Below are 19,306 nucleotides of genomic sequence, written 5' to 3' on the forward strand. Positions count from 1 at the left end.
CATGGGTTTGAAGAAAACAGACTCGCGCAGTGCTTAATCAATAAATTATAAAAGTCAGGAACTCTAACTCTCCAGCTATTTGTTTGCAATTAACAAGACAGCTACAGTGCACAATTAATGGAAATTTAAAAGGGGATTTTGGTTAACCTGACTTATAGAATGTTCCACCTGATCAACTGAGAGAAAGAATATCTATATAGTATGACATTGATGGGGAAGTCCGTGCCATGTTTTAAAGAAATGAGCTGCCAGAAGAACAGTTGTAGCACAGTTGTAAGGACCTTCTCTACAAGGTAAAGCAATGCATATGCTTTTTCAGAGCTCATGGCACCTTAACTGCAATGTAATTTTGATATTCCATTGACTCCAAGCATTTAGGTGATATTTTGTGTTTTGTGAACATAAAGCTAAACTCAACAAGTTTATCCATGACTTAAGCCACTCCTGCTAATATACATACATTAAGCACCACAAAAATACAATAAACTTTTTGTAAGGGAATACATTTGTTTACACCTCTTACTAATACAACAATGGGATCTAGTACCTGAAACTCAATTATAGGAATAACCTTTTTCATAGAGTCCAATTTAAGCAAACAGCTATTTTTTTTGTTGTTTCCCATTTAACTGCACTAGTACTTTGTCCTAGTGCATTTTGTACTTTAGGTTTAAAATTTACTTTAGCAGCTCCAAACTCAACTATGCAGAAATGCAAGGAGCTTAATTATACACAAGTTCCTTCAATGAATGGTGTCAGTTCAGCTACACTGTGTCCATTTTTCCAATCAGTAACTGATTGTAATTGTAAATCAATTATAAAAATTCTCAGCAGGTGAGCCTGTTGAACCAAAATATTCTACCTGACAGGTATATGCCACCATATTATGTTAATTTAATGTGGGATTCTTGACTAAGCCTTTGTATGTGTATATATTTCTGACTAAAGACCCCAGTTTTCACACTTAAAATCAACCAGTGACAAAACCTAGGACCAGAAAGCTGAATTTTGTTTAAGACATACAGTATTTTAATTGGAAAATAAATTGCTTTCTACTTCATGACACTGTAAGTGTCTGCAGTTTCTGGTACCTCTTATGAGGAGTAGAGGTGAAATGTGTGTAAGAATGAAATAGCTGTAATGCAGTATAAAGGATAAATGTAAGTAGAGCATTTTGAGGATACTGAATTATACATATTTGTAATATGCATAGTTACTTTTCGTCTTGATGCTGATACATTACTTATGCAAAAGAGAGAAATTCTAATGTGACAGAGTTTTTCCTCTTGGGGTCCTCTTATTTTTTTTCAAAACTACTAAAAACCTTACGTTGTATTCCACAAGGAATCTTATTATAAGATTGTAATCAGAAATCTATTGTCTGTCCTGCAAAATAAAAATTACTCCCAGTCTTGTCTCCAATTCAACAGATACTGTCTTCATACTATTGATCAGTGCTCTGTAATTATTTTAATTTCTGTTATAAAGTGCTGTAAATAGTGAACCCTTAGTTTTGTAAGTCCTTCCATTTTGTGTGACAATGTTGTCTCTAGACTCTCACTATCAAGGATTATGCATCTTCACAGCAGTATGATTCACAAACATCATGTATTGCCAGCAATCTATTTTCACAGCATTCCAATTGGCATTCTTATGTATGTGTGTATCGTCTTATGAGTGTGCCTGCTTCTTCAAATGTATGTTTCCCCAGTAGCCTATTGGCCACTGAAGCAATCCACTAATTTATTTATCCAGCACCTTGTTTAAATTGACACATTTTGTAATATTTCCAACCAGTAAAAATCTTATGTTATGTGAGAATGGTGAGTCTAAAAAAGTTTTTTTTTTCTTCCTACTAAATAATCTTTAAATCCAGTGTTTGGGACTGAAAGGAAGCATTATAAGAACATGTATGGTATTTAAATGACTAAGATTTTAAAATAACATTTTCTCTTATGAAAACGATTTCAGCTAGTACTTTCTTTAGCTAGTGTTTTGTTTTAAATTTCATTTTGAAGCAAATGTTACTGCATGAAGTTCATTTTCTTTCTTCTTTATCCCAATTCTACCACAGAGGCATTATTTTAATGACACATAGCACACCAGGTCCCCTTTGAGCCATTATGCTCTAGCAGTGTAAGATGGGAAAAGTTCTAATTGAGACATAAGGTATAAGGTACATGGCAAGGAACTGGCGAGAAGCAGACAAAAAGGTGTACATTTATCAAAATTAAGTAGTAAAAGATACCAAACATTTCAGATTTACCAGTTTCTTTTTTCATGCTTGGTTCTGCTCTTGAGCTCTAACATCCCATAGAACAGAATGGTGTTTGACTGTGTAAAGAAGTCCAACGCATTCTAACAAATCGGTATAATTATCATATAAATGCGATTCTTACTGACAGGAATAGGGCTTCCCAGACAAGCGCAGTGGAGGGAAGGAAACTTTGACCTGGTTAGGCAGGCCATATGGAGCAAAAGAGTTAAGGTCCTGTTAGGAAAGCAACGGGGAGAACTTACCAGGCACAGAGTCAGAGAGAACCACCAGTGGGATAAACAGTGGGAGCACCATCCACCCTCCCTGGTATTGGAATCGTGAAAGCTGTGGTAGGTCAGTAAGTATGCTGCTGTGGCAGCAGGGTTGGCGGGGGAATGCTTGCCAGAATGGGGAAACGGGGTACTATTCCCCTATCTGTGGAGTGTGGTGGTGTCTCTCTGGGTAAGTTCCTGGGAGGTTGGTTTGAGTGAGGCCATTCGCTCTTACTTGCCCCTCCAGGTGCAGCACATTTGGGTGGCCGGTGTAGCGGTGGACCGTTCTGTGAAGTAATTGGTTAGGCAAGCCTTCCAGTGAGTTAATGGTATAATGTTACACTACAGTTACATATTTATGTCAATGTTGTTAATAAAGTTGCAGCCTTTAAACTCCATCCGGGGCTCCAAGTGTCATAATTGTAGCAAAATTCTTTCGTTAAAGAATCCTTATAAACAGGAATACTTATGTACATGTATATATCACAATATATATATATATATATATATATATATATATATATATATATATATATATATATATATATATATATATATATATATATATATATATAGTGAGAGATATATATATGTATATATATATATATATATATATATATATATATATATATATATATATATATATATATATATATATATAGTCAAATACAAGAGTCCTCTGCACTCAACCCATTATCAATATATTTAAGACAGCGACATTTTGTGCATACTGCTACTAAAAAATTAGCAGTATTTTGTGGTCACACCCTCATTGCACCCCCGCCTAATGGTTTTTAAAAATAGTGGTGAGCACAACTTTCCCTTGTTTGTTATGATATATAGAGATATATAAATATATAGATATAGAGATATAGAGAGAGATATAGATATAGAGAGAGATATAGATATAGAGAGAGATATAGATATAGAGAGAGATATAGATATAGAGAGAGATATAGATATAGAGAGAGATATAGATATAGAGAGAGATATAGAGAGAGATATAGAGAGAGATATAGAGAGAGAGAGAGATATAGAGAGAGAGAGAGAGAGAGAGAGAGAGAGAGAGAGAGAGAGAGAGAGAGAGAGAGAGAGAGAGAGAGAGAGAGAGAGAGAGAGAGAGAGAGAGAGAGAGAGAGAGAGAGAGAGAGAGAGAGAGATAGAGAGATATAGATAGATATAGATAGATATAGATAGATAGATAGATATATATATATATATATATATATATATATATATATATATATATATATATATACATATTTGTAATATGCATAGTTACTTTTCGTCTTGATGCTGATACATTACTTATGCAAAAGAGAGAAATTCTAATGTGACAGAGTTTTTCCTCTTGGGGTCCTCTTATTTTTTTTCAAAACAATATATATATAGATATATATATAGTAACGGTTTGAGGTAACAGGATGCCGGCTGGCAATGTGCAACTGGCTGTAACCAGTTTTATTTGTCTTTTTGGCATACGAAGGAATCAAAACAAAGAAAAATGAAAATAAAAACCTTGCCTGTCCGGCACTAGCTATACAGCTAGCTTCTAACTAACTTGGTGAGGACCTAATACTCAGCATCTAAAGGAAACTTGCCCTACTTAAGAAGAGAAACACCTGTTTCTCTGTCAGGTGTTGGACAGACCCGGACTGTCCATCTGGAGTAGGATCCCGCTCAACACTCCCCACTCCAGTTAACCAGGCCCTTTTCCGGCTATTACAGCTAGCTGCAGACCGGTGTAAAAAATCCATACACTACAAAAATGCACATTTAACTCATTGCTTAAAAATAGTAGGACAGAAATCTGAATGATACATACACCCCTTCAACCAGTTTCCCAGCATTTCTGCTACAATGTATACATATCTGTGTGTATATATATATATATATATATATATATATATATATATATATATATATATATTCAGATATAGGATCTGAAACCCGTTATCCAGAAAGCTCCATATTACAGAATGCCCGTCTCCGATAGACTGCTTTATAATGAAAATAATCCAAAATTTTAAAAATAATGAACTTGATCCCAACTAATATACAATTAATTCTAATTGGAAGCAACAAAAAAAAAATTATTTAATGTTTACATGATTTTTTTAGTAGACTTAAGGTATAAAGATCCAAATTATGGAAAGATCCGTTATCTGGAAAACCCCAGGTCCCGAGCATTTTGGATAACAGGTCCCATACCTGTATATATCCTAGGCCAACACACACAAATGCACAGACACACAGTCTGGGTGTGTTTGAGTACACACACGTTTAAAACAGTGTGGACGTACCTGTGTAGGAATAACATCTGTACAAATAAAGTCCTATGTCCAATGTTTTCTCCACTAGTGATCCTTTCTGCATCTGTCCTATTTACATAGTCACAGGAATAAATGTGATCCACCTGACACTGTACACACGCTGCAGATTTCAGCAAAAAAATTCAAACACTGACATTCTCTGGGTGAAATATTTTGATCCCATTCGCTCCTGTCACAATGTGCACAGGACAGATGGGGAATGTTTTTTCAAACATTGTGTATAGTAGGCCTTACTGTGTGCACACATTAACCCTACATGGGCTCATTCAGACTGTCTCACATGTGTATCGGTAAAAAGGTGAAAAAAGTATTTATTTTGACAATTTTAATTTGTAAATAGTTGGGCAATCTTACAGTTTAGCCAGCAGGTGGTGCCAACCCCTAACGTTAGCTTCTAGGGGAAATTCTCTGCAGGAGCCTCTATAAGAAAATGTAGGAGTTTTGCACTTACTCTTTGGCCAAGGAACATCTCGAGGCAGGATCAAGACCAACATGGGCAGAACATTTTTGGGAGACTGACTTCTTCAGGGCTAGATAGTGGATAGAAGAAGACAATTCGCAAGTGAAAAACCTCAGCGAATGAGAACTTTCGCCCTGGCAAAGAAGCACAAATTCGGTAATTCATTAAAATGTGAAAGTTTCTATTTGTTATCCTTTTCCTCAAAGTCTAGTTCACTAGGTTCTGAATGGCAAATTGGTGAAGTTAGCTCCTCAAATTGAATATATCACTGACATCATAAAAAGTCATATACAGGCACCCAAAATGCTGGCATTTTGTCATATTTAAAGTGTCATGATTAGTATATGTTGTAAATGTCAAACATTTTTTTTAACCTACTGTATTGTTAATGAGTGTACATTTAACACATGCTGTTGACTGCCATCCTCCCACAAAGAGTTTTGTACTAAATGTTCAAATGAATGTAAATACAGAATGTGATTTTAACATTTTTAACACTCCCACGCAAATGACAATGCACCATGCTACATGGGGAGAAGCAACCATAAGACCCAGAGTGATTTCTCGATCAGTATCTGTGCCCTGCACGGAATGGCGATGGCAGCCAGCTGAGTGCCAAAGGATCCTTGGCTCTGACTCCCTATAATACCCCTCCAATTCCCCTGCCGGTTCAAGACCCGGCGGAACCTACAATGCTGCAGCTCCTCACAGCCATAAGTGGCAACACCGCAGCACTCAATGCTAACACTGCCACCCTGTCAGAATGCATTGATGGCATAGAGGTGGACATCTCGCATCTGTGTCAGGACTTACAAAATGTCGAGACAGGGTGAAGGAGATTGAAACCCCACATTAGAGGATGACACCAGACCAATTAGAATTAAGCTCCAGTCGCTAATCAGGCAACTGAAGCAGACCCAGACCTTTGCTCCTCAGTGTCAAATAAAGACATAAATATGACCTGTACGTATCAGCCATATTTAAATTATCGTAAGCATAAGTATTTTAATGAAGTTTGGCTAGGAAGAAAGTAACGCTAGAGAAAATTCGCTAATAAACTTTTGGGCTGATGAAATTTTGCTACTGAAAGGTAGATAGTCTAGAGAGAAAGGGCAGTCTGTTATCCTGACAAGGAGTGATTTGATTGAGGTAGAGCCCCTGAGGCGGTTATAAGTCAAGTAGGGAATTTTAGTTTAAGGTGTAGGTCAGAGGAGAGCCTACAGGAGAAGCTTGGGCACTTTATGTGAGGTCACTGTAAAGAATCGGAGAGATAGAAGTTTACAGTGAGAGGGTGCACCTGTATAGTTGACACCACACTGCCTGTGCATCCTCTACATGACAGGGGTCCTGGAGACTTCAAAACAAGAACACTGTGGGAGTGTGGGGAAAGCAGATAGAGAATATGTAGAAGTGCTGTGTATTTAAGCTCTCTAACTCTGAGTTAGTCAGCAACTTTAAGGACCAAAAAAAACTGGTTATGCAATCAACTCCTACCATTATCCAGTTAAACTGAATTTACTCTTATTTACCATGTGTGTTTCAATGGGACATTTCAACTATGTGTCTGTCTGGGCATAACCTCTGGTCTTTAGTTGTTTTCTTGCAATGGACACATGTCCACAGAAGGCCAAGAAAAAATAAGACCTACAAACAAAAATTTACCGATAGTATTGCATACTAAAACAAAGGCTATTTCTATATTATTTGTTTTGTTTTGCTATTGGGCAGTGATCCATATAATTTTGGGAAATTTTATATAAATTAATGTTGGATGGACTCTGGTGAACTTTATGCAACCTGAAGTAAAATTTAATACATTTTCTTCTGTAATGTATAATAGTGGTTTTAGCCTATGGTGAACAGTTCTGAACATAACACTTGCTGTGTTTCTAATGAAATGTAATTCACTGTAAATTTTATAGGCACAATGTTGTTTTATGGATCATGCTGTGGGAAATGCAATAAAGAACCAGCTACATATTCAATTTAATTATCCTTTCAAATATGAAACTTCTATAGTGTTGTTTTAATGCATGCATACTTAAATTTTTGCAGAAATAAAAAAAGGTAGATTGTGTTATGCAGACACAGTTTTATGAATGCATGCAATTAGAGTATAATTCTGGCTATTAATATTTTAAGTAAATTACAGAAGCAAGTCTGCGCATCAGTTTATTTAAAACTAATATATGCAGAAATCTCACTAATGTTTTACTTTGTTGCCTTTATATAAATGGGGTAAGCCTTTCACCCCCTGAATGTATTCTATCTAAGCAGGCTTGTGTTTTCTGACTAACTTTATAGAACACCTTGAGGGCATATAATTTATATTATATGCCCTCAAGGTGTTATGTTCTTATAAGAATCAGGAAACTAAAATGAGAGCTAAAGATAGTAATTATAAATAAGACAAATTCTACCATGCAGAAAAAGAAGTTATAAATAACAATCTAAAGAAGTTTGATTGGTGATTTTCATTTGATGTGGGATTTCATTTTCAAATTTAAAAATGGAACAAAAAGGTGTCAGGTTGGTATGAGTTCTGTGACGCATAATGTGCAGCATTTTCTAAAAAGACCTCTTGACCTATTAGTAACTTCTCATATTCTTCTAACCTAGATTCCGTCATCATCTCAGCGTCACTGTCAACAATGTCTCCATGGTGTGTAGGTGTCTCATTATATCCCCCCTCACCTTTAGAGTCCACACTGAATCCTAAACTAGGACATGTCTTTTGTTTTTCAGAGAATTTGGCGGGGTCACATTTGTCATGCACTAGTATACTGATGTCAGCATAAACATGATATGACATTTGAAGATTTTAACCCTACCTATTTTAACTCCTAATTGCCTGCCTGTTTTCTAGCTCATTCTTCATTACTTATTTATCCATCTTATGAACGTATTCTGAATAATATTATGCAATTTTAAAAGAAAAATATTTGTTGTCCAACCAGAGTTCCAAGAGCTGTGCTCTTCAGTCAACAATGCTTGAGTGCTACTATATTTGTAGTAAATAAAAAAGGGTACTGCTCCCAAAAGATCTTTAAATAATAATTGCTTGAATAAAAAATGCACATATTAATGAATAAACACATCTTCAAAAAGATGGAGGTCATTAATTTGTGGAGGTCATTGGTGGAGGTCATTATTTTGTGAAAGAAATATTGGATCTGTTTGTTTGTTTAAAGATCTGTCATCACCCTCACATACATTTGCATTAAAGAGCAGTGTGTATATATAGTTGTGTTTTATATCTCACTGCTTTCAGGATATGGCACTGATTTGCAACTCCCTTTTTCATACTAACAGAAGGGCAATTAACCACTAGAATTCCTTTATCGTTATATATTTTTGCCTTTGCCTACTGTCTGCAGTTCTGGGTCCCTGATACAGCACCAACTGTCCTCTTATCACACACTATTATATTCCAAATATTCAAAACTTTTGACATATTCATTATATAAAAGGATTACCCAAAATGAACAGCTGCATTATTAATAAGAAAGCGGGTAGTGAATGAATTTAGGAAGAATGCTATTTTTCTGTGTAGCTATTTTGAGTTTGAAACCTTATTCCATTTACCAGGGCACTAAATTGTTGTACACAAAACTTTAATTCACTGCACAATAGTACATAAACACAAATGGTTGTGCGCATACACCCTCCCATTGTTTGGGATTACTTTCTGCCTATTGCTTTTATTTAAAAATATCCATATTCTGAAAGTTGGGTTATGTTCATTAAACTCATATCCTTCTTCCTTTTTAAACAGGGCAATTTGTTCAGAGCTCCCTACCTACCTTTAAAAAATCTCTCCCTATCTAAGCAGCAGCCTTTCAGCAGCTTATTCTTAGGGGCTTCTCCGTGGACTGGTGATTAGCTTTATCAGCTCCTCTGTTTTGGGGGGGGGGGGGCGCCAGAAATGAGAGAAAGTACTCAACTGAAACTGGCTACATAATTATAGCTATTTCTTAAGTAAAACAATAGGCAAACAAAGCATGTTCATCACAAGCTATATTCATTGAGCTAATGCTGGAAAGGGGTCTATACTGTCTTATTATGTGTACTAATTTTCTGCCCTGTGTGCTAAAGCATTGTACCTGCAAGCCTAACAGTTGTCCAGTTGTCTCTCTGATCCTTTCTTATTGTTTACAAATTGATTTAAGTTCTCTGCCCTTTTTTTTAATTTTTCACTGTTTGCAATTCCTTTGTAAACCTCAGAATCTGGAAATCTGTATTATGATTTTGTGGAGCTAATGTATTATGCAGCTTTTTAGATCTTTTTTTTTTTTTTTGGAGTCTCTGGTCAATTTTTCTCCAAACCTTAGAGAAAATTAAATTTTCCTATGCACATTTTTATTTTTTATCCAGTATCTTCTTATCTCTGTATCAAACGTTTTTGGAAGACTTACAGTGTATACTATGCCAGAACATCATCTGAAGGATTACATGGAGACAGACTGCAAACCTTGTGTTTAACTTTATATAATCTTAAAGGAATTGTTCAGTGTAAAAATAAAACTGGGTAAATAGATAGGCTGTGCAAAATAAAAAATGTTTCTAATATAGTTAGTTAGCCAAAAATGTAATGTATAAAGGCTGGAGTGATTTGATGTATAACTTGTCAGTCAGAACCCAACTTCCTGCTTTTCAGTTCTCTTGGTTTACACTGAGTGGTTACCCTGGCTACCAGGCAGTAACCAATCAGAGACTTGAGGGGGGGCCACATGGGTCATATCTGTTGCTTTTGAATCTGAGCTGAATGCTGAGGATCAATTACAAACTCACTGAACAGAAATGTACCATGTGGCGCCCCTTCAAGTCGCTGACTAGCTCAGAGTTATAGAGCTGAAAAGCAGGAAATTGGATTCTGGCTGTTTTATTAGACATCTGTTCACTCCAGGCTTTATATGTTACATTTTTGGCTAACTAACTATATTAGAAACATTTTTTATTTTGCACAGCCTATATATTTACACAGTTTTTATTTTCACACTGAACTATTCCTTTAAGGAAGAAGAGACATGTTAAGGGAAAAAAATGCAATCCACGTAGGGGAGATGTTTGGGGCACGAATTAATTCGTTATTTGAAAATTTTCACTTCAAAAATGATACTTTCAATTGAATGAAGCCATCCTTGATCTTTTTCTTGCGACACTATTGTTATCTAGGCACAGAAGCATATTAGCTCTTAAGACTAGACAGAAGAAAGGGAATAGGGAAAGGGAATAGAAAAATGGTTTTATTAGATTTGTAAAAAGGCTTAGAATTCTGCTCTACATTTATGGAGGTGTGGCATGATTACCCAAAAAATGTAGCATGGAGCAATATAGAGGATAATGAAATCCATGAAGCAAAAAGAACCCTTTTTGTTTCACCTGTTAAAACTATTTTTTTCAAAATATAAATACAAATACGGTGCTGATTTAGCCAGCGCTGTATCAGTGAGGTACAGAAGGGGGTGGTACTTGTTGCAGAGTGCAGTATTCCTGTAGCAGATTGACTTGCTACTGACGGACCAGCTGGGTCTGATTAGCCTCAGGTGGCTAATCAGCACTCCATAAAACCCAGGCTGGTCAGTCTCTCATGATCTCTGACTTGGAGAGAGACTCAGGGAGAGTGTCTAAGATTTTGACACAAAGGATTTTATGTGCCTGCGCACACACAGTGAAAATGAGTACTAAGTGGTGCTCTCTTGTGTCTCATATTGCTCTTGCGCCATGGAAATACGTAAATGGCCCCAGGTTTACTATAATATTGTATACTTAGTACCAATTGTAATGCATCTATCAATTCTGTTTAAGTGCCCTAGTTAGATCTCTCTTCCCTATTGTCAAGTGATACATTTTGTATATAGGGATTTAACAATTTAACAATTTTACAATATGCTAAACTGTTTTTGCAAATTTTTTCTCTGACCAAAGTCGTGGTATAAGTGTGTGCATAATAAATTATAGCAATTTGTCATGTTTGCCATATTTAAAAAGCTCTTATGCACATTTGCAGTGTGAAAAAAAATTTGCAATTTTGTTTGCACATTGAGGGGCACATTTACTTAGCTCGAGTGAAGGATTAGAAGGCTACTTCGACCATCGAATTGACTACTTCAACCTTCGACTTCGTTCGACTATTCGACCATTTGATAGTTGAAGTACTGTCTCTTTAAAAAAAACTTTGACTACCAACTTCGCCACCTAAAACCTACCGAGCACCAATGTTAGCCTATGGAGAAGGTCCCCATAAGCTAAGCTTTTTTTGATCGAAGGAAAATCGTTCGATTCGAAGGATTTAATCGTTCGATCGAAGGATTTTTCGAAGTCGAAGGATTTTACTTCAAGGGTCGAATATCGAGGGTTAATTAACTCTCGATATTCGACCAATAGTACAATATATTAGAAAATATATTCACTGTGCAAATCATTCTTCGCTGCAAGAAGTTTATAAATGAGCACCACTTTCTCTTGCATTATATTTATTTCTCTTAAAATGTAATGTCTGATTTAAAATAAGGGCAGTTCTCTGTAAAATCTGTTTTTGATTTACAACAGAGACTCAATATATGAACAATATGCAGAACATTTTCACTAAAACTACTTTTAAAGATGCTGAACTTTGTAAATGTAGAGTTGTCCTGATAAAAAGATCGCCGTTACTTGACAGAAGTATGGCATTTACAGTTAATGCCTCCACAGCAAATCACAGTTGATCTGTGCAGTCCAGCGTTGACATGTATTCTTGCCATTTTAGTTTTTTTAGGTTATTTATCTCCATATTTTTTACAGGATCACTATATTGATTTATTTAGAAACTAATTGCACATTTTATATGTGAGGAAAATAATAAAGAAACTTGCAAGTTGTACTATTCCACTTCAAGTTAAAATATTTTATTAGAATCCATCAAATTTCAGTCAAGTCTACATCACATATTCTAACCTTGTCTTTTCCTTGAAAACTTTTTTTATAGCTCATCTAGGAAAGAATAGTTCCCCCAAGGAAATGCCCCTAATTTTAAAGAGAGTGCAAAATGTTCAAAAAATATCTGTCACTGGGTGAAAATGAAATGCAAAATCCTGCTGTACTTAAAGGGTTAAATAAACTGCAAAAAAGCTTAAAAGTGAATATCCTGCAGCTGAAAATTAATACAAAACCATCCTGTAAAATCATGTAATTTAATAAATTCCCGCTGCGAGCTGAGAAATATGTGGTTGATATCATGACTTTGAAGTTTGTAACTTCATATTCTGACTGCAAAGATACCAAAGTATAGAAACTATTTTTAAAAAGGCATACAAGTAATGTTTAATGTAGAGGGTCATAAATGAATTGAGTACAATAACATCACTGCAGACTTTTCTGGATGCTCACTGGCTGCACAGTACATAGGGAATCGATTTTTGTTTCACAGGTCCCATTTGCCAAAACAGGTATTTTGCCAATAGGGCTTAGCTATAAAAAACTTACTTTAAATTTTATAATAAAGTTAGCAAGTACACAATATTGGGTCCTATACTTTCCTTGTGATGGAGAAGGTTGCTTGCAGAGATTGGTTGCAGTACAGCATTATGAAGAGCCTGAGCAGTGTAAGAACTACCTATAGTATGACTATGAAGATTTTCATTCATCCAGGTCATGGTATATCTAGTATAGGTAAATCTAAAAACAACTGGACTTGCTGAGTAATCAATGAAGAGGTTTCACTACTCATCCGAGGAGCTTCTTCAGTTCAACTGACTGGTATAGTGGCTTATCAATCTTATGATCATAATTTTGTAACTAAAAAACCCCTGTCTTTGTAAATACATGCATCTGCATACATTACTATTGTGACAGGGGACTAGGGAATGTGCATTGGTCAATCTTTTTTCTTTTTCTCTATGTCTGTAGTTAATTTGGCCAGATCAGTATCACTTCCATTGTATTTTAGTATATCTTCATTTAGCCATTGAATGCTCCCACAACCTTTCTTTTTTGCCCTTCTTAAAGCCATCTAATGTATCAGCCAGTACAACTGATTCAGGGAGAGAATTCCACATAGTTAAATTGGGTTGAAAAAAGACAAAGTCCATCAAATTCAACCCCTCCAAATGAAAACCCAGCATCCATACATACACCCCTCCCTACTTTTAATTAAATTCTATATACCCATACCTATACTAACTATAGATCTTAGTATCACAATAGCTTTTGATATGTCTGTCCAAAAAATCATCCAAGCCATTCTTAAAGGCATGAACTGAATCAGCCATCACAACATCACCCGGCAGTGCATTCCACAACCTCACTGTCCTGACTGTGAAGAACCCCCTACGTTGCTTCAAATGAAAGTTCTTTTCTTCTAGTCTAAAGGGGTGGCCTCTGGTACGGTGATCCACTTTATGGGTAAAAAGGTCCCCTGCCATTTGTCTATAATGTCCTCTAATGTACTTGTAAAGTGTAATCATGTCCCCTCGCAAGCACCTTTTTTCCAGAGAAAACAACCCCAACCTTGACAGTCTACCCTCATAATTTAAGTCTTCCATCCCTCTAACCAATTTAGTTGCATGTCTCTGCACTCTCTCCAGCTCATTTATATCCCTCTTAAGGACTGGAGTCCAAAACTGAACTGCATACTCCAGATGAGGTCTTACCAGGGACCTATAAAGAGGCATAATTATGTTTTCATCCCTTGAATTAATGCCCTTTTTTATGCAAGACAGAACTTTATTTGCTTTAGAAGCCACAGAATGACACTGCCCAGAATTAGACAACGTGTTATCTACAAAGACCCCTAGATCCTTCTCATTTAAGGAAACTCCCAACACACTGCCATTTAGTGTATAACTTGCATTTATATTATTTTTGCCAAAGTGCATAACCTTGCATTTATCAACATTAAACCTCATTTTCCAGTTTGCTGCCCAGTTTTCCAGTTTAGACAAATCACTCTGCAAAGTGGCAGCATCCTGCATGGAACCTATAGTTCTGCACAATTTAGTATCATCTGCAAAAATAAAAACAGTACTTTCAATGCCCACCTCCAGGTCATTAACAAACAAGTTGAAAAGCAACGGACCTAGTACAGAGCCCTGCGGTACTCCACTAACAACACTGGTCCAATTAGAAAATGCTCCATTTACCACCACTCTTTGTAGTCTATCCTTTAGCCAGTTCTCTATCCAGGTACAAATACTATGTTGCAGGCCAACATTCCTTAATTTAACCAGTAACCTTCTGTGTGGCACTGTATCAAATGCTTTAGCAAAGTCTAAGTAAATCACATCCACTGCCATCCCAAACTCGAGGTCTCTACTTACGTTCTCATAAAAAGAAATTAAGTTAGTCTGGCAAGATCTATTGCGCATAAAACCATGCTGGCACAAACTCATAGTATAATGATTTGCTATGAAGTCCAGTATCTTATCCTTTATTAACCCTTCGAAAAGCTTTCCTACCACTGACGTCAGACTAACTGGCCTATAGTTTTGAGGCTGAGAACGGGATCCTTTTTTGAATAGAGGCACCACATTAGCAATTCGCCAGTCTCTCGGCACTATGCCAGATCTCACTGAGTCCTGAAAAATTAAGTAAAGAGGTTTGGCAATCACAGAGCTAAGCTCGCTAATTACCCTGGGATGAATACCATCTGGCCCTGGACCTTTGTTAATCTTAACATGTTCTAGTCTCTTTTGAATTTCTTCATGTGTGAACCATGCATCATTAGTTGTATTACTAGAATTGGGACTGTTAAGAAGGAAACCTTCACTTACTGGTTCCTCATTTGTGTAGACAGATGAAAAATATGAGTTCAGAATCTGCGCTTTTATTTTGTTTTCATCAACCAGCTGACCCCCCTCTGATAGTAAGGGTCCCACCCCTTCCGGTTTCATTTTTTTACTATTAACATATTTAAAAAATAATTTTGGATTTTTTTTACTGCTTGCTGCAATATCCTTTTCTATAGCAATTTTAGCTTGCCTTATAGCTTCTTTGCATGATTTATTGGCCTCCTTGTACCTTTTAAATGTTTCGGCTGTACCAACTAACTTGAAATCCTTAAAAGCACGTCTTTTCTTACCCACCTCAACACCAACGCTTCTATTGAACCAAAAAGGTTTTGCTTTGCAACGACGTTCCAGTGGAATATACTGACAAGTATATTTATTAAGCAGCATTTTAAAGACTTCCCATTTTTGTTCTGTGTTTAACCCTGTGAAAAGCATTTCCCACTTAATATGTTGCAGACATGTCCTTATACTGTCAAAGTTTGCACGTCTGAAATTTAGTGTTTTAGTTACTCCCTTATAGAATTGCTTCTGCAACAGAATCTCAAAGGAGACCATGTTATGATCACTATTCCCTAAATGCTCACCCACACAAATGTTAGAGATGAGTTCAGTATTGTTAGTTATTACAAGGTCCAAAAGAGAGTTATTCCTAGTAGGTTCTTGAACGAGCTGGAATAAAAAGTTGTCATTCAGCATATTTACAAACCTACTAGCTTTTTCTGTTTTAGCAACCCCAGGGTTTGCTCTCACTGTAAAAAAAACCCTTCCGAATATTTAGGCGTAACCTCTTTTCTTCTAAACGGAATGGATGACCTTGTGTCAGCTGGAAACACCTACTGGTAAATAAAGCAATAGACAGATTATATATGATCCCCTTATATATTTATACATATTTATCATATCACCCCTTAAACGCCACGTCTCCAGCTTGAACATCCCCAATTAGGTCAGTTTTTCTTCATAGCTAAGATTTTACATACCTTTTACCAGCTTAGTTGACCTTCTCTGTACCCTCTCTAACACAATAATGTCCTGTTTGAGTGATGGAGACCAAAACTGTACAGCATATTCTAGATGGGGCCTTACCAGTGTTCTATAAAGTAGAAGAATGACCGCTTCCTACCGTGAATCAATGCCCCTTTTAACACAGCTCAAGACCTTATTTGCCCATGATGCTGCTGACTGGCATTGCTTGCTACAGCCATGTTAATCATCTACAAGGACTCCAAGGTCCTTTTCCATAATGGATTTGCCTAGTGCAGTCCCACTAAGGGTATAAGTGGCTTGAATATTTTTACATCCCAGGTGCATGACTTTACATTTATCAGCTGTCCAGATTGCCAGTTTGTCAAGATCCTGTTGCAAGGATGCCACATCCTGGATGGAATTAATTGGGCTGGATAGTTTTGTGTCATCTGCAAACACTGATACATTACTTACAATACCCTCCCCTAAGTCATTAATGAACAAATTAAATAAAAGTGCACCCAATACCGAGCCCTGAGGGACCCCACTAATAACCTTACTCCAAGAAGAGATCTTGTAGCCAGTTACCTGATCCTGTAGCCAGTTACCTGTCGTTTGTGGGGCACGGTATCAAATGCTTTGGCAAAATCCAAATAGATCACACACACTGCCCCCCCCCCCCCACTGTCTAGCATCCTACTTACCTTATCTTTATTTTATATACCAGCACTCCATACAAATAAAATATGTTTGCGATTGAAGTTTGTACATAGCTTAATATCTTATGTAATATGCCTTACTGCTTTCCAATTTTAAGTCATGACACTTTTTTACAGAATACAGTTCAATCCAAGTTTTATTTTACATAAATGTAAACTGTTTAAACAAACAAACAAACCGGGCAGGTAGTATTAATTCTAATTCTGATTGTTCTCTGAGCAGGGAAGTATTGCTCATCAGGCACTTTTATTTGTAGAGAGAAGAGAATTTAAATTGAGATTTCAATTTAGATTTGATCGCCAGGGGTCCTCAACAGAAGAATGAAGAGGAATCTAAATTACTTGTATTAGCTATCAGAGCAGTGTATTCAGGGGATTCAACAAACTGCCTCCAGTACAACCATTTTTGAGTAAATGCCTCTTGTTCAAACTGATGTATCTCTTGCTCCTTAAGTATCCAGTCTTTGGTTGATAATCCCTTTTTAAATATTGGAATGACATCATATTTCTCCAATCCATAGGTACCATACCAGATGAAAGTGAACCTGAGAAAATAAGAAATAGGGGCTGGTCTAAAACTGAACTAAGCTCTTAGAACCCGGGGGTCTATGCCATCTGGTCCAAGGGCCTTGTTTACATTCATTTTTGTTAAAGCTTTATGAATCATATTCTGAGTCAGTCACTGGCTACATTGAGCTGAGCCATTAATGCAGCTATGAAGTGAGCTTGGGAATTCTGACTCTATTGTAAACACTGAAGAAAAGAATTGATTTAGCACATTTGCCTTTTCTGTTGCCTTGGATGAGCTGTTGACCAGTCCTCCTAACCTTCTGTCCCCTACTTCTTCTCTTGACTGTGACAAACCTATGTCCCTCATTAACCTCCACTGCCCCTTTTACACCCACACTACACTGGCCCCTGGCCGCTGCCCTCAGTACTGACAGTTAGGGATGTAGCGAACTGCCGATTTGGTGTTCGCGAACGCCGTTCGCGAACACCGGCAAAAAATTCGAACGTTCGCGAACAGTTCGCGAACTTCGAACACCCGCTAAAATCGTTCGATTCGAACGATCGAAGGATTTTCATTCGAATCGAACGATCGAAGCATTCGATCGAATGCTTTTCATTCGATCGAATGCTTACAATCGTTCAAACTAATGGAAATCGTTCGATTTTTAGCGGTCGAAGGAATTCGAATGGTCGAACGATTTGTATTCGAATCGAACGCGAACTCAAAATGCGAACGTCGCGCGACGTTCGCGAACATTCGGCGGACGCGAACGGTCGAAGTTCGCGCGAACAAGTTCGCCCGCGAACAGTTCGCTACATCCCTACTGACAGTCTGCAGTTCAGATTCCAAGATGAAAACCCAGCAACCTCTCTCACATGTAAATACTGCATGGAACTGCTGCTCTAGCACCACATACATGTGACAAGACACACACTGAGTGATATCAGCAAACTCACTTGCAATCATATTTGCACTGGGCACTTACAGTCTCCCAATTGTAATTCCGTACAAACCCCTTTTTGGTTTTAAATGCCTTAAGGTTTTTAACGCTGCTTAACACTTAATTCATGTGCAACACTTATAATATGAAACACTTGCTTAGCAGCTTCTACACTCGCTGTGCAGTCCAAACTTATTGAGGTTTCAAACCAAAGAATACTAAGCCTGAAAAGAATTTACCTGATTAAATCCTTCCCCTTAATTAGCAGGCAGAGGGAAGAGAAAAAATGCTGTTACCTCCTAAAAATCAATGAGCTCCAGCTCTAAAAGCCCCCAGTGGCAGGAAGAAACATATTGGACTGAACTTTTTCCTTAAATAGTAACCTTATATAATATTATTTTGTATAAACAATTGCATTTATACTGACATGGAGAAATGCTTCTATTGTTAGAGAAGCGCCTTTCCCCTATTCTACAACTTTTCTATATACAGAGGCTCCCATGTTGCAAATTTCTTCCAAACATGGTGCTGACGTATTCATTAATATTGTACTACCTTAATAGCCTTACTCCCATTTGCTTAGACCACAAATTCTCTAACTTTAATTTTCCATTAATTGTGCACTGTAGTGAAGGCAACTATCTCTCCAGAGTCCATACAAGCAACTATAAAGTGTGCCATGCAGGCCACCCAGCTCCACCTGCACTGCTATTGCTGCTGCTGAGCTCACATGGCTGTCTGATACACCACATACACCTAACCTTTCTCCAGCATGTCATCTAATCTCTGCTTGGCAGGAATACCAGGATAATATATGTCTTGTCTTTAATAAATGAACTAATAAAGCACATGACTTGCCCTTTGTGCTCCCTGTGTACTCCTGGCAAGGGGCTCCAACAGGTAATTCCTGACTGCTCAACTCTGTTTTAAAAAATACATATGCAGAGTTTAGTTCATATGCAGAGTATAGTTCAGGTATAGTACAGGGTATAGGTAGGTCAAAGATGAGCCAGTGGCCACTACTCAAGAAAGACAATCCTGATGACATGGAAAGCGACTGCCCCTCTTTCTAATGGTG

At 37.1% G+C, this 19,306-nt stretch overlaps 1 long non-coding RNA gene across 1 annotated transcript in view; it reads right to left on the reverse strand.

Annotated features, from left to right (window-relative positions):
- LOC108706786 overlaps positions 1–19,306 on the reverse strand; it is a 51,579-nt gene that overhangs the window by 9,990 nt on the left and 22,283 nt on the right. Inside the window, exon 2 of the long non-coding RNA XR_005964922.1 lies at positions 5,314–5,392. This is a non-coding gene — a long non-coding RNA (uncharacterized LOC108706786). The remainder of the gene's footprint in view (positions 1–5,313; positions 5,393–19,306) is intronic.

The sequence above is a fragment of the Xenopus laevis genome, chromosome 1S (genome assembly GCF_017654675.1).
Source record: "Xenopus laevis strain J_2021 chromosome 1S, Xenopus_laevis_v10.1, whole genome shotgun sequence".
Classification (NCBI taxonomy): Eukaryota; Metazoa; Chordata; class Amphibia; order Anura; family Pipidae; genus Xenopus; species Xenopus laevis.